Source organism: Siniperca chuatsi, linkage group LG3 (genome assembly GCF_020085105.1).
Source record: "Siniperca chuatsi isolate FFG_IHB_CAS linkage group LG3, ASM2008510v1, whole genome shotgun sequence".
In the NCBI taxonomy this organism is placed as follows: domain Eukaryota; kingdom Metazoa; phylum Chordata; class Actinopteri; order Centrarchiformes; family Sinipercidae; genus Siniperca; species Siniperca chuatsi.
In genome coordinates this window covers 34,037,812-34,053,441 of record NC_058044.1, presented here as the reverse complement: position 1 = coordinate 34,053,441, position 15,630 = coordinate 34,037,812, and positions in this window count along the sequence as shown.

Below are 15,630 nucleotides of genomic sequence, written 5' to 3'. Positions count from 1 at the left end.
AGATTGTCAGCAATACTGTACAATAATCTCTGAAGGTGACTCATTTTGGTCACAAGTTCCACTAAAAAAGAAAATACAAACAAACAAAAAGCTTCATTTTATATATTAGAGCTAAACCAGATACATCGTTGGAAAGGTTGCAACCTGAAGAGTAAGATATGTCAGTATGAAGCTTCTTCTTGGCTCCTGCTTTGAGTTATTGATCGTTGAACCTTGACCTTGGTGCATGTTTGAAGGCTTATGATCCAGCAACAAAAGAGGCTACAGACATGGGACCAACTGTTATATACAGACCAACTGTTATTATAGAGCTATTGACTTCAGATATCATGTGAGCATAGTCAACAACTGGTATAACGTATGTGCACTGGTATAACATATGTGCACGTACACGTACAGGAAAAAGGTTGATAGATAGTGGGCGACTGTGGCTTAGTAGTAGAGCGAGTCGTCCACCAATCGGATGGTCTGCAGTTCAATCCCGGCTTCCCCCAGCCCACATGTCGGAGTGAATGATTGGTTACTTTGATGAGTAGTTCTGTGATCGTTGGGGTGAATGTGATATGTAGTTGAAACGCTTTGAGTAGTCAGAAAGACTAGAAAGGCACTCTATAAGTACAGTCCATTTACCATTAGATAAAAAATACACATAAAATAGAGAATAGAAGAGCTATAAACTATATACACCTGTCATTTATAAAGATATGTGATGAATAATTGCACAGACACTGTAATACACACATAGGGTGTATCATTATACTATATTATATATATATATATATATATATATATATATATATATAAGAGAGGGAAGGTAGTCCACACAGAAGTCCACTCGAAGAGGCAACAAGGAAGACGGCAACGGCCAAATACCTCCAACGAGTAAGGCAAGTCCTAAGAAGTCAGCTCAATGGCAAGAACAAGGCCCAGGCAATAAACAGCTACGCTCTGCCAGTGATCAGATACCCTGCGGGAATAATAAGGTGGCCAAAGGAAGAGATACAGACCACAGACGTTAAGACGCGAAAGCTCCTCACCATGCATGGAGGGTTCCATCCCAAATCCAGCACCCTGAGACTGTATGCTAGCCGTAAGGAAGGCGGCCGCGGACTAGTGAGTGTGAGAGCCACTATCCAGGATGAAACATCCAAGATCCACAAGTACATCCAAGATAAGGCCCCAACAGATGACGTGCTCAGGGAATGTCTCAGGCAATGGGGAACAGAGGAAGACGTGCTGGAGGAAGGACCATCATGGGAGGACAAACCCCTACACGGGATGTACCACCGGAACATAACTGAAGTGGCTGATATCAAGAAGTCTTACCAATGGCTAGAGCGGGCTGGATTGAAGGACAGCACAGAGGCACTCATCATGGCTGCACAGGAGCAGGCCCTGAGCACCAGAGCAATAGAGGCCCAGATCTACCACACCAGACAAGACCCAAGGTGTAGGCTGTGCAAAGAGGCCCCTGAGACAATCCAGCACATAACTGCAGGGTGTAAGATGCTGGCAGGAAAAGCATACATGGAGCGCCATAACCAAGTAGCTGGCATAGTGTACAGGAACATCTGCACTGAGTATGGACTGGAAACCCAGAGGTCAAAGTGGGAAACACCTCCAAAGGTGGTAGAGAATGACCGAGCCAAGATCCTGTGGGACTTCCAGATCCAGACTGACAGAATGGTAATGGCGAACCAGCCTGACATCGTGGTGGTTAACAAACAGCAGAGGAAAGCCGTTGTGGTTGACGTGGCGATACCAAGCGATGGCAACATCAGGAAAAAGGAACATGAGAAACTAGAGAAGTACCAAGGGCTCAAAGAAGAGCTGGAGAAGACCTGGAAGGTGAAGGCAACAGTGGTGCCCGTGGTCATCGGAGCACTCGGGGCAGTGACCCCCAAACTGGAGGAGTGGCTACAGCAGATCCCTGGAAGAACACCAGACATCTCGGTCCAGAAGAGTGCAGTACTGGGAACAGCAAAGATACTGCGCAGAACCCTCAAGCGAGAGAGAGAGAGTCTACAAGAACTCCAACACCAACCCGTTCTCATTTCCAGGTAGTCAAATACCAACGTTTTGTCATGCCCCTTGGTGTCTCATACAGACGCACAAGGTACCCTTGAGCGTCTGTATGAGACGCATCAGGCTTTCAACTAACTCCAATGTAAAACCATCTGCGGCAATATTAGATGCTCAAAGCAACTGCTCTGGCCATCCATTCACTCCAATATTAACCTGACCATGGCGCTATAAGATGCTGTGAGCATCAGTCCCATTGGAGAACCGATAATTGTCAACATTTCTCAAAACTAAAACACCAAAATGTCCTGCCTCTTAAAGGAAGTTTTTTCTTGCCACTGTCGCCAAATGCTTGCTCATGGTGGGATTTGTTGGGTCTCTGTAAACAATATTATAAAGAGTACAGTATAGACCTGCTCTATAGGAAAAGTGCAATGAGATAACTTCTGTTATGAATTGGCACTATATAAATAAAATTGAATTGAATTGATAACACGATAGGTCAATGTTATGATCATCAGTTTTAATGATTTCTCCTTTAGTTCTAAGTTTTTTTGTATTATTCTTTTCTATTGGCCTTTTTTTGTGAAAACCAAAATGGTGGACATTTCTTTTAATCTCCATGGAAAATGCAGTATTTTAAGATAGCATTAAAATGCGTTTTGATAACATTTCTAGTGAGAAATGTGTGTTTTATTCTCATAATCTTCGTTCAGTGAATGTATATGATCCTTAGTTTTGTTAGTTATTACGAAGATTCTCTCAGGTCTCAGATCATTGCTAAGGTGATTGCTATGGACGCTGTTACGTGTACATAGGGAACTGTGGGTGGGCTTGGTGGGTTCGACTCCTCTTTTGGGTTGTCTGTCGTCAGTGGGCTTCATTCCATTTCAAATTTCTACCGGTCGGCCAAAACCTGAATCCAAACGCCACTATCTCTGTTAAAAAAGTGTTTTATAGCCTGTGATTGTAAAATGTGAAGTTGTTTATTTAATTTTATATTTCCAAGAATATGTGGCTGAGGATATTTAATTATGAAATCACCTTTCTTAAGAAGGGTTATCAAACTTTACATTTCACATCCCTCATTTAATCCCTGCACTTGTCACGTTCATATGTATCATCAAACTGGACTTGTGCATTGCATTCAACCTCCACTGTTACATAATTTAATTATTTATGCACATGTCACATTTAAATTTTGCTCTTGTCACCTTCATATATTTCACATTATTATTATACACTTAATTGCTTTGCCCATAGCACAATCTATATTTCGTTTGTAAAGTCAATATTTAATTTCAAGTTTTATATCCCATTTCAAAACTATTACTATTTCATTTGGTAAATAGATTTTAAAGTGTCAATTTAATTTTATTATTACTTTGTTTATTTATTATTATTACCATACTTTTGTCTATTATTGTGTTATTATTGTGCTATTATAGTGTGGGAGCAAATGCCAAGACACATTCTTTATATCCTTGTATTGGCTAATAAAACAGATTCTGATTGAATGGGCTATGTCATGCTGACATAAAATCCCAAAACCAAGAATCATAAAAATATAAAAAATTGCCAGGGTTGTGTATATAGTAGCCTGCATCCCTCAGTATTTGATGACCTGTGAATGAGAACTAGTTGGTCTTTTCAGCCATAACCCAAGCACTTCAGGCCTGCCTCCAAGCCTGTAGTAATGCCCTAGATTGTCAGCAATACTGTACAATAATCTCTGAAGGTGACTCATTTTGGTCACAAGTTCCACTAAAAAGAAAATACAAACAAACAAAAGCTTCATTTTATATATTAGAGCTAAACCAGATACATCGTTGGAAAGGTTGCAACCTGAAGAGTAAGATATGTCAGTATGAAGCTTCTTCTTGGCTCCTGCTTTGAGTTATTGATCGTTGAACCTTGACCTTGGTGCATGTTTGAAGGCTTATGATCCAGCAACAAAAGAGGCTACAGACATGGGACCAACTGTTATATACAGACCAACTGTTATTATAGAGCTATTGACTTCAGATATCATGTGAGCATAGTCAACAACTGGTATAACGTATGTGCACTGGTATAACATATGTGCACGCATAACGCACAGGAAAAAGGTTGATAGATAGTGGGCGACTGTGGCTTAGTAGTAGAGCGAGTCGTCCACCAATCGGATGGTCTGCAGTTCAATCCCGGCTTCCCCCAGCCCACATGTCGGAGTGAATGATTGGTTACTTTGATGAGTAGTTCTGTGATCGTTGGGGTGAATGTGATATGTAGTTGAAACGCTTTGAGTAGTCAGAAAGACTAGAAAGGCACTCTATAAGTACAGTCCATTTACCATTAGATAAAAATACACATAAAATAGAGAATAGAAGAGCTATAAACTATATACACCTGTCATTTATAAAGATATGTGATGAATAATTGCACAGACACTGTAATACACACATAGGGTGTATCATTATACTATATTATATATATATATATATATATATATATATATATATATATATATATATATATATAGAGAGGGAAGGTAGTCCACACAGAAGTCCACTCGAAGAGGCAACAAGGAAGACGGCAACGGCCAAATACCTCCAACGAGTAAGGCAAGTCCTAAGAAGTCAGCTCAATGGCAAGAACAAGGCCCAGGCAATAAACAGCTACGCTCTGCCAGTGATCAGATACCCTGCGGGGGAATAATAAGGTGGCCAAAGGAAGAGATACAGACCACAGACGTTAAGACGCGAAAGCTCCTCACCATGCATGGAGGGTTCCATCCCAAATCCAGCACCCTGAGACTGTATGCTAGCCGTAAGGAAGGCGGCGCGGACTAGTGAGTGTGAGAGCCACTATCCAGGATGAAACATCCAAGATCCACAAGTACATCCAAGATAAGGCCCCAACAGATGACGTGCTCAGGGAATGTCTCAGGCAATGGGGAACAGAGGAAGACGTGCTGGAGGAAGGACCATCATGGGAGGACAAACCCCTACACGGGATGTACCACCGAACATAACTGAAGTGGCTGATATCAAGAAGTCTTACCAATGGCTAGAGCGGGCTGGATTGAAGGACAGCACAGAGGCACTCATCATGGCTGCACAGGAGCAGGCCCTGAGCACCAGAGCAATAGAGGCCCAGATCTACCACACCAGACAAGACCCAAGGTGTAGGCTGTGCAAAGAGGCCCCTGAGACAATCCAGCACATAACTGCAGGGTGTAAGATGCTGGCAGGAAAAGCATACATGGAGCGCCATAACCAAGTAGCTGGCATAGTGTACAGGAACATCTGCACTGAGTATGGACTGGAAACCCAGAGGTCAAAGTGGGAAACACCTCCAAAGGTGGTAGAGAATGACCGAGCCAAGATCCTGTGGGACTTCCAGAACCAGCCTGACATCGTGGTGGTTAACAAACAGCAGAGGAAAGCCGTTGTGGTTGACGTGGCGATACCAAGCGATGGCAACATCAGGAAAAAGGAACATGAGAAACTAGAGAAGTACCAAGGGCTCAAAGAAGAGCTGGAGAAGACCTGGAAGGTGAAGGCAACAGTGGTGCCCGTGGTCATCGGAGCACTCGGGGCAGTGACCCCCAAACTGGAGGAGTGGCTACAGCAGATCCCTGGAAGAACACCAGACATCTCGGTCCAGAAGAGTGCAGTACTGGGAACAGCAAAGATACTGCGCAGAACCCTCAAGCTCCCAGGCCTCTGGTAGAGGACCCGAGCTCGAAGCATGAGACCACCCGCGGGGGTTTATATATATATATATATATATATATATATATTGAGAGATGGATTATTGCACAGCAGAAGGTAGTTGCACAGTGTAAATACATTTAATTGCACAGAAAATAAATTCACAATTTGTATAGAGACTGATATACATATATTATGCACAGGATAATAAATAAATATGGTTAAAATATATTTTCACCAATTTAACAAATTAAAATCTGATAATACTAATGTTTACCATCCCCTTAAACTGCCCAGTATACTCTCAGTTCAGTAATAAGAACTTCCAATCCCATGAAAAAGACTAATATTTCCTAAAATCTACAATTCCCTAGTCGAACACCCCTTAGTTTACAGCTACAGCATGACATCAATGACTGACACGGAAAACAGCCAATGGGAAGAGAAATAAGTTTCCCCTTGAATCGGGGAGCATTTCATGCCAAAAACACCTATGTAAAAACCTTTGTGGCACACTATGTCTGGCTGATTATAACGTATTCCACCAGACAGGTTTAGCGGTGAGCTGGATTCCTCTTGCTAAGTATCATGGGTAATGTAGCCTAGCCTTCCACTTCTGCCAAAAACTGCAGTTCATCGAATGGCCACTTGAGGCTGGCTCCAAAAGGGAGTCAATCCCCATATACCCCCATGTTAAAATGCCCAACGTTACAGCAGAAATAAACATATTTACAGCCTGGTACAAAAAACGGTTTTGGTATATATACGGTTTTGGCTATAGCTGATTTCCCCCTTATGAGGGGGGTGATTTTTTTTATAACTCCCATTTAAATTATATTAAGCTTAAAGTTCTGCATAATTAAGGGTATGGCCACTTTAAGTGACAGGTGGAGGGGTACTGCTGCCAACACTGCTAACGGTCTGCTGTGTGCTAGCTGTCACGTTAGCTTGGTGAGTCACCGAACATGACCTCTCGGCTGTGTTTGTGCCTTTTGGAAACTTTTTCATGAAAATATCTGAAGAATAATATGGCATGCTGTGCAGTTTATTGTACCAACAAACCGTCCAAGAAGTCCGTGCTCCAGTTTTTTGGTGAGTGAAATTCTATTACTATTTTATTTATATGTTAGCAATAATTAGAAGGTATCAGTGTCTGCACTCACCATACATGACTTGTTAGCTAATTAGCCAGCTACTGAATTAGCCTTGGGTTAGCCTTTGAGCAAAACGCCCAGCTGTGCTAACGATACTAACTTAATGGGAGCGTTTGTTAGCCACAGTTATTAAACTGGCATGCACTGAAGTCAAAACGTAATAGAGAAGTGTTAGAATGTAGGGTGATAATACTTTTGAACAAATGCCATCTGTGTGAGGTTGTAAAATAAAGGTCCACCTTGTTAGTTAGATAACGTTAAGTTTTGTGTGTAAAATAGCAGCAGTGAACACGACTGTACTGTCAGGCGCACAGAGCGCACTGGAGACACCGAGGTGGTGCGCACACACACTGCCTTTTCACCTCCACTCAGCTGGCACATCTTCACCACCTGCACATATGGATTGTGTAAATTAGCAAAGTCTGGAAATAAAGCCAGTGCCAGCTCTTGTACAATCGCTACACCCCATTTCTTCATTATCAGTCCTAATCATAATGCAGGCCAAGCATAACAAATTGTACATATAAAAACATGTTTTCACCTTCAAATGATATCCCAGGGTGCGGTATACCACTGATTGACGCAATCATTTTGGCAAGATGTGAAGTAATCAGTATGATTGCAGTAAAGATAAATACTGTGGCAAGGACAACGCGAAGGGAAGGATTAGGAGAGAAAGAGTGTTCAGGGACCACAAAGATTTCCTGGCCTTTCCTGACTGGCTAAAAGGCCTACGCCAATTTAGATAGAGTCCCCGCTGTGCTCTTGGATCTATGGTCCAGCATTAGACAGACCAACCCGACGGAACTGAGCCATCCCGGAAATACAAGTAGGGTACTGACCACTCTGGGGTTTCTGGCAACTGACTGTTGAAAATAATATAATTCTGTTAAACTCGCTGCATTTCCTTTTATTTGTGACCCGCTGCTGTGGCTATCAACATTAAGTGCTTTCTAACCTCCACCTCATAAGCACCTCGATTTCTGTGTCAAAAAAAATCTTTTTTTTTTCATGTTTCTCTTGGATGTTGTTGCCATGATTCACTGTAAGCAGGCTCATTTATATGCATCAATATTCATGTAGCGCGTTGCATTGTAAATTTATGGTCGAATATGGGCGTGTAGAGGGCGTGTAGATCCATGTGCGCACATTTCCAGGTGGACTGTGATTTATAAAGGGAGAGTTGCCTGTATGTGTGCGTATGCACAGTTTTATAAATCAGATTTTTTTTTTTGGTGCACGGCATTTTCGGCTTTTGTGCGCACATTCATTTTTAGTATGGATCCTACGCACTGTTTTATAAATGAGACCCCAGATCTGGAACACCTGAGCGCAGTGCTCTACAGGACACTAATTCATGGTAACGCTGGCCAAATTTCTGCAAGTCTCAACAAAATCTATTGGTTCAAATTACCATAATTATATATTTAAAAAACGTCAAGGTATTTTAAATCTTGTCTTAATCTCAATAAGAGATAAATCATTATTTCAAGTTTTGTTGTAGTTTCAGGTTAACTTACCTCAAGAGTAAACTGGGACGATGACGGTACCAACCGTAGACTGGACCACAGGGTTTTAGCCGGCTAGCAATGCAGAGTACCATATAGCCTAGCTTCTCCTAGCTTCTTAGCCTTAGCTAGCTTGGTAACGTCGAGCTAGGTGGGCGTGTTTCAGCAACCAGGCACCTGAGCTCCACCCACGCTCCACCTCTCTGCCCATTTTTGGTTATCCGGGAGTTGGGCCGAGTGATGCACTGCCAAGATGGCGATGGCCGACGCCACCCACTTTGATCTTCAAAACGGCTTTTCAGAATCCTTTGGGTGACGTCGCGGACACTACGTCCAGTTCCACTTTAAATTAATACAGCCCCAATTTAAAAATATTTTGTTAATATTTTGAAAATAACAATTCAAAAAGTAAAGTGACAGAATCAGATCTATGCTTTGAATGGCAAGTTTCAAACTTTTCAGATATTTATACCCAGTGATACATGATAGTATTTTTGTAACGCCATAAAGTTGACAATATATTAAAATGTTAAATATAAGAGAGATTATATACAACACTTTCTGCCAAAATGATCGATGGTGACCTTTGACTCCAACCTTCCCCTGACCCCCTCCCCACCCCTCCCAGTCCCAGCCAATGAGAGAAGAGAGGAGTGGGGTTAGCCTGAACCAATGAGAGGATGTGGGTGGCGCTACTGTGAGCCAATGGGAGAGGAGAAGTTGGAGTTAGCCAGATCCAATGAGAGAAGAGAAGGTGGCGTTAGCATGAGCCAATGATTGGATTTGATGAAAATAAAAGGAGAACATAGGGTTAGTCTGAAACATTGAAAAAAACTAAAGATGACCAAGAGAACCGCCGACTTGTGGGTGATCAGCAAGATTCCTGTGACGAGCTACCAAGACTCAACATCAGAGGGAGCAGCCAAGAACCAGGTGTTCGTATCCATACGTCTCCAGCTGACACACTTCAGAAAGAATGGAAGCGGGAGCTGTCTTGGGGTATGTGTTCAACTATAACGTGAATGAACTTTGTTTTTACTAGTTGGAGGAAGGGGAACTTTTTGGACCCCTGACTGTCAAAGCAACACTCACACCAATGGACTGGGTGGTTTTAAATCTGCAAACTTCAAATGATCTCAGAGGTAGCATCGTACGACAAACAGCAAAGCAGCAGCAAACAAACAACCGTGGGAAAGGAGCCTGCAACAAAAGAAAAACAGACGCAAACAACTGTACGGCTGAAAAAGGAATTTCTGTCCCAATCCTTGTGTAACTTCAAAAAAATTGTATCCAGCACAGTTTGGAAGACGAGAAGCTCAGCCTCTGGTAGATGGTTCTACTGTTCCAGCGTCAGGTGAATTTGTCTTGGAGTATTTCAATTCTGAATGCTGGGTGTTTCAGACATCGTGGGCGGCTGTGGCTTATTGGTAGAGCCGGTCGTACACTAATCGGAAGGTCGGTATTTATATCCCGACTTCCCTCAGTCCACGTGTGGAAGTGTCCTTGGGCAAGACACTGAACCCCAATTTGCTCCGAGGGCTGTGCGAATGATGTGTGAATGAACGGTTTGTGTGAATGATTAATTAGTTTCTTTGTACTGAGTGTATGAATGTGTGTGGGGTGAATGCGATATGTAGTGTGTGAAGCGCTTTGAGTGGTCAGAAGACTAGAATAGCTATACAAGTACAGTCCATTTACCATTATGTGTCCCTGTCACGGTTTGGCTGAAAATAATGGATGAAAAAGTGACAAAACATAAGGCTCTCTTTCAAAGGAGTCAGAACATCAAGGAACATTGTGCTGGTGAAAAATACTTTTTCCAGACGGCTCCTCCTCCAGCTTCACCCAGATATCCCCGCCCTGCCCAAAGCACATTTAAAACAGGTACTCGACAGATTCCAAAAGAAAGCCCATGTCTCTGTCTCCTAATCAACAGACTCTGAAAAAAGCAATATCGTGAAGGTGCACTGAGACGATCTGGCGCTGGTTGAATGGTAGAGCTGGGTAGATAGACTGTGAGGCTTGACTGGATGATGAACATCAGGTGTGCTGGTGATCAGCAGCAGGAGGGAAAACCAGAGCGCCACGCCCAGGCCAGTACACACACACACCCACAGAGAGACAAACAGAGGACTGACAAGGAACACAGGGAGGGGAGAACTACAACTACAGAGCACATAAGGATAGGAGGAAAGATGTGGCTAAACTATGACAATGTAGGCCTTAGCCGAACACAATGACGGGTTTAATTTATTAGTATTCATCATTTTGCAACAGCCAGTGACCTAAAAGCATCTGTGGTTGAAAGATTTAATCATATGCTGAAAACTCTAATGTGGAGGTATTTTATGGCTAAAAACACCCGTAGGTACATAGCCGTTATTGAAGCTGTCTAGCAAATCCTGTAAGACTTCTATCAGAAAAGTATAAACATGATGCCAATGCAGGTGAAGTCAGAGAACGCCTCTCAAGTATTTGAAAACCTGTACGGTACATTTCCCATCCGTGGCAAAGACACGATAATGATGAATTTCAAGGAGGGAGATCTGGTGAGAATATCCAAATTGAGAGGAGTGCTTGATAAAAATTATGAACAGAGTTACTGTACAGTACAGTATTTAAACCCCGCCTATTATGTACCTGTGGTCAAGAAACACATTGAAAACAGATCGAATTAAAAATGGATCAAAACATGCCTGTGAACTTTACCTTTGGGAAGACTATTGTGAAGCTCCATTTTACACCTTCAAAAAACTTTACCTCCTCCTTGAAAACATGATGCACCAGCAGAGGCTTGATCCTAAGCGTTTTGTGAGTTGTTATAAAAAACAAGCAGGGGGCGCTCTCCCCGGTTTTTATGGGCCACACGTCATGTACGGGAGTGGCACAGGGTCTATATATTCTCAAGATTATTTTGTTTTTTTATCACCTTTGATGAAAAAATGTTTTGCCATTGCTAAGCCTCATCTTAAATCGGCCGCCAAAAACATTGCCTTGGAGGTGATAAACCACCAATCATCGTAAACTAAGCCATCAACCAGACCAGGGGTCTCAAGAAGGATCCAGCGGTATGATGGTTCTGGCTAGAAGAGCAAGAAAGAGACCGCCAGGGCAGTGTGTGTCAGGGGGATCTAAAAAACACAGACGCACCAAAAAAAAATCAGTCAGTAGAAGCGAGCCCAGAGGAAAGAACGCTCTCAGGAGGCCCTGGAGATATATTTTAGGAAAAAAAGAAAAAAAGATGGCTCTTCATCCATCCATCCATTTTCTACCGCTTGGTCCCCGTTAGGGGGTCGCGGGTGACTGGAGCCTATCCCAGTGACTTCGGGCCTTAGGCAGGGCACACCCTGGACAGTGGCCAACTCGTCGCAGGGCGAACACAGACACAGACAAGGACAGACAACCATTCACTCACACATTCATTCAATACGGGCAATTTAGAGTTATCAATTAACCTACACATGCATGTCTTTGGACGGTGGGAGGAAGCCGGAGAACCCGGAGAGAACCCACGGTAACACGGGGAGGACATGCAGACTCCACCCAGAGAGATTGTGTGATGTTGGTCCGGTCCGGGAATCGAACCCACGAACCCACGATCTCCTTATTGGGAGGCAGGAGCTGTAGCCGCTCTGCCACCGTGCACCCCAAAAGATGGCTCTTTTACATCACAAATCAGCCGAATGCAGCATTGCAGAGCTAGACTCATTCATGGCTCCCATGGCGCAGTTGTCTATCGCTGAAAAGCACTACACTGAAGTCCTGCCTCTGTTGGCCATTACAGACGGAGGCCCCATCAAATTCTTTATTCCCGGAGATGGAGACAAATATTTGGACCTAAACGACTCTTTGTTATACCTCCGTGTTAACCTGCTCCCGTGGGTCTCATCCAATACGCGCTGAATACAGTTTTCAGCCAATGCGACGTTATTCTGGTGGATAGGCTGATTTTGCAGTCTAGCACTACTCACCCCAACAGAGCGATGATAGAGACTCTACTCAACTATTCGGAAGATACGCTAAAAGCTCAGTTCAGCGCTAGATCATTTTACAAAGACATGGTTGGTTCTATGGACTCTGTAGTGACTAATAACGGTCCAAACAGAGGGTTAGTTCAGAGAGCTCTCCACGCCGACATAGCGAGAGGCTACTTCTGAGCTCTGTACATCTGAGAATTAAACTGACCCGGGCTAACGACGCCTTCTGTCTCATGTGCGGTCCCAACACCAATTACCAGTTTAAAAATACTGGGAGCCTCTCTGTTTGTCAAGAAAGCGACCGTTTCCCCCGTAGTGCGTTTAGGTCATGCGTCAGCCTTAATGAGGGGTGATGCTCTCTACTCTTCTATGTGAAAATTTACTCCATCCCGGAGAATTCCTGAATATGTAACCAAGAAAATCTCTTTTTGGGAACAATGCCGAAAAATATTGCTTTAGCCATGGTAAACCACAAAACCTTCACAGGTAAAAGAGACATGTCACCCTTCAATTTTATCCACAACAACCTTGAATATTTGGCTGTGTCAGGGCGGCAGGCAGGTGCCCGCCAAAGCTTTCCAGCCTCAATTTAACCAGAGTTTTACAACATGTTTACGGCTACGGGGACACCTGAACGATTTCCCTCTGAGAATCGACAGGGAAGAATTTGAACAGGAATACTCTTTGTTTTAATGAGTCCCCCTAGAAGAAAAAGAAGAGGTAAAAGAAACCCTCCGGATTGTTTCCTCAGACCCTGATGTTTGCTTTTTAGGCTGTTTTTTTTTTTAGCGGCAGTCTGAAGATTTTTTTTTGCCTTTTGTTTTTTATACTGAGCTGAGGTCAGGGGAATGTTTCCTTTTAAAAGATTTAAAGAAAGCTCGCACAGAGACTGCAGAAAGTCAGAGGAGCAATGGTTGAGAATGTCTGACACAAAGCTCACAGTAAAGGAGCAAACCTTTTGAAGGTGATCAACATGTTGGGTTAGGGTTTCGTTTTAGGTAGATAGACGACTGATGGAGCAGTACTCCGATCTTAGGCTGTATGGTTCTGGTCAGATAGGGGTGAGGTCGATGATTAAATAACCGTGAGGTTTAACCTTGGGTCTTTTACATGCACAATGTTGCTGTAGGGGTTTCAATGACGCCCGCCTCAGAGTTTTGCACGTAACCCTCCACCAGCTCTCTGACACTATCAAAGTTGACCTGTTCGCAACATTCGCTCGCTTGAGTGATGCCCTTTACGCACAGCACTACTTTTTTGTTTTAAGTTTGATAAGCATAACTTTTGGGACTCGCAGCTGCAAATTCCTGTATGCTGACACCCCCCCAAACTCATCCGTCAGAACCCCCAAGTAATTTTCCAATGGGAGTTGAGTCTCCCCCTCTTTTGTGACGTAGATGAGGCTGTCTGTGCTGTAGTAAAGAACTCTGTCTTGCAGCTGCTCCAAATAACTGTACAACACCCGTAGGCTGTGGTGAAAGCCCCTATAAAGATGTTATCCACCTTGTTTGGGGGTGTGATACACCGATCGATCGTGAGTCCACTGAACTAATGCCATACCTCCGTGATCTGTGCTACGCGGTGGGTAAACACCAGCTTGCCTGCAGCTGTTCTGTAGGGTAAAACAGAAAAATAGAACCTCTGAGGCAGGTAGACAATGGCTTTGATAAACCCAAAGTAGAGTTGAGGATCTTTGAAATCTTTGTAGATGATTTTAGGGCAGACATGGGCAAACTACGGCCCGCGGGCCACACACGGCCCGTTGGGCTTATTAATCCAGCCCGCCGAACGTGACCAAATTATATTAAAATAGGTACAGGTAAACCTTGTTCAATTTACCTTTCCCCTGTAATGCCCATGTTTCCCCAAAAGATGGTGCACTTCAGCTACATTGACCTTGTTTGTGTGTATGACTCTCTTCTTCTCTTATGAGCCCTTCTGCAAAAATGAGCTTATCAAAGAAAAGAAAAGTGGATAGTGAGTGCCGAGTGTTTAATACGGAGTGGACAACAATATTTTTTCACTGAAGTCCGATCAAAGGCTGTATGCCTAATATGCCAAGAAACTGTCGCGGTTTTCAAAGAGTACAATATCAGCCGTCACTTTGCTACGAAGCATGCCAACTACGCTAGCAAGCAGTCAACGCAGGAACGGGCTGCTACGGCTCAGAGGTTGGCAGCTAATTTACAGACTCAGCAACATTTTTTTCACCGGCAAACTACAGTTTCATTCGTTGCTGCCATATACCTCAACCTCAAGGCGCACGTCCTACTGCTTTCCGCTGAGCTCAAGGCATATGTACTAAATGTATGCAGTGTTGCTATTACATCAGCAGATTAGAAAAACCCCAGTAGATTTGCTGCCAGTACATTTTAGCACACTACATTAAAATGTTTGAAGGAGTGGCACTGTGAAGGAATTAACATTGGGGAGGTGACTATCCAAACTGACAATTTTGACTGTTTTGCTAAGCTGGGCAGCATCTGTGCAGAGCCCCTGAAAAATCACTGTAGGAAATTTTTTTCTGTAATTCTTTTGCGTTCCCTTGCATTAAGTCTTGCATGCCCTCTCAATATTTTGCATTACCTTGCAATACGATTTAAATTGCCTCTGATTCATAGAGAAAGGCTCAGTTCTATAGTATTATGTATTATGTAGTAGACTGCTGGTTGTGACAACCGCTGGTTGTGAGCACAGCGTGAGTGGGCGCACCCTCAGCTGTGGCTGGCTCAGGCACAAGTCTATCTATTGCAGCCAGATAGATAAATAGCAGAGCTAGTTAACCTAGCTCTAAACTGACTGCTGCCGAGGCTGATTAAGACTGTGGCTGTGATTATGACTATAGCCATGGGATGACGCTTTGGCTGTTGCTGTAATTGAGGCTGTAGCCATGGCTGTGATTTGGTTGTTATGATTATGGCTGTGACACATTAGTTACATGATGGGATTGCTTGTGTGCAGTGAATTGAAATGGTTGTTGGCTGAGCGTATCGAAGCAACTGTATTCCTGAACTCTTGAGGTGTAATGGTAACAAATCTGTCATATCCAATAGAGGCACTGTGGGTTCAAATCCTGTGTGGCTAAAAGCTGCTTTCTCAGCTTATGTTAAGATTGTAATGGAAGCATCGTGCCAAATTACCTTGTGCTTTGGCACTCGTTGCAACATTTGAGGGTTATAATGAGTTGTTTCTTTACATGGGTTAGTCACACAATCTATGTGGACCTTTCAAACTACATATTTCCATGTTTCTTTTCAGCCTGTGAAAAACAATC